The following is a 1506-nucleotide window of genomic DNA, read 5'->3' as shown; positions in this document are numbered from 1 at the left end:
CTTTCCCTGAGACGATTTGAGTGAAAACTTGGCAGTAAAGAAGTTGGAGCAGTAAGATCCTCCCCAGACTCTTCCTGTGACAGTATTACATGGCTGCCTATTTCCAAAACCCTATTTTTATCTATCATCAGTAGTCCAAAAGTTTTAAGCATACAGGAGACTTAGCTAGAACTTCACACATCTCTGCTTTTCAAAAGCCTGCGTGACCCAGATTCCTGTGGTCACCCTTCCTAATCAAGATTTTGAATATTAAATTGAACCAGTGGCCTGCCGCATTTAGGATCGTGCATCTTGTCATAGTACCCCGGTTTTTCAGAGAAAAGTGCAAAAATTATTAAATATTTCAGATAAGCTTGCTCGGAATGTTTGATTGGATATTCTTTGCAATATTCCTTAGGTGACGATTAGTCCTGAAGGGTTTGCTGCAGTTGCATCTTAAAATCATCTATCTAGCATTTGTCTGTCTAGGTATTTTCTCGCTATATAGACAGAGTCTCGGGGGTAGTAGTGTCAAAGGATTTGGGGAATGATATGTCAGTGCATTCATTCATCTTTCATTTTTAGTTGACATATCAGAAGAGCAGCCCTAAGATCTTTCTGTCCTGGTATGCTGTCTCTAACACTGACTAGAATTATACTTTGAGGAATAGCATAAGCAGTAAGACCAGAAGGATGTTTTCCTGGCCTCAAACGACGGGTAACTAAGACTAGTCTTCAGAGGTATTGCCTGCTGCAGAGCACTCATGTTGGGGGAAGGGGGATGCGGTAACCAGCAGCTTCAATGTCCTCAGGCGTACGAGACAGGAGAGCACTAAGATTTTTTGACAGAGCAGGAGAGATTATTAAGAATAGGTGAGCACTTTAGCTCCCATCGAAATACTCTACAACACCAGTATTTTAAAAATTAGTTATGGAAGCTGTTAATAGGTCAGTGCAGAACAAAGGATAAGGCAAAACTAAATGCAGTCTCTATCAGTGCTGCCGCCTTATCAGTTTGAATAAACAGCTAACCTTCAACCAGTTGACTGGATCAAATTCATGAGTAAACATGTTGACAGCACTTCTTAGAAATGAGTTACTTTTAACCTACAGATGAGCTTGAAGCCAGAGGTTTCACAGAAGTGCAGCCCTTTTTGTTTGTTTGTTTGTTTTAATTCTTTTCCCAAGAATGTTTCTTCCTGATCGTAGTAGGGCTTGAAGCGTATGGAATGTGGGTGCCTCACCTGCAGATCTCTCTGTGGTGATCTTTGAGAGAAGAGAGGCCAACGCCTGCCTTGGAGAAACATGTCTATCTTGAGTATCCTTCCGCCAGAAGCACAATCTGAGCTATCTGTAAAGCATTATACAAACATCCATACTCTTAATTATGCTGGTATTAAAAAGTTTCAGAATCTTAATAAATTGTGTCTCTTGGAAAATGAGTATATGAATCAGAGTAACACACTACAGTTGATTGAATTACACTGCTCTGTGTTTATATTAGAACTGCAAAGCTCTTAGTGTTCC

The sequence above is a fragment of the Pterocles gutturalis genome, unplaced genomic scaffold (assembly GCF_000699245.1).
Source record: "Pterocles gutturalis isolate BGI_N339 unplaced genomic scaffold, ASM69924v1 scaffold34823, whole genome shotgun sequence".
Lineage (NCBI taxonomy): Eukaryota > Metazoa > Chordata > Aves > Pterocliformes > Pteroclidae > Pterocles > Pterocles gutturalis.
Note: the sequence above shows the minus strand (reverse complement) of the source record.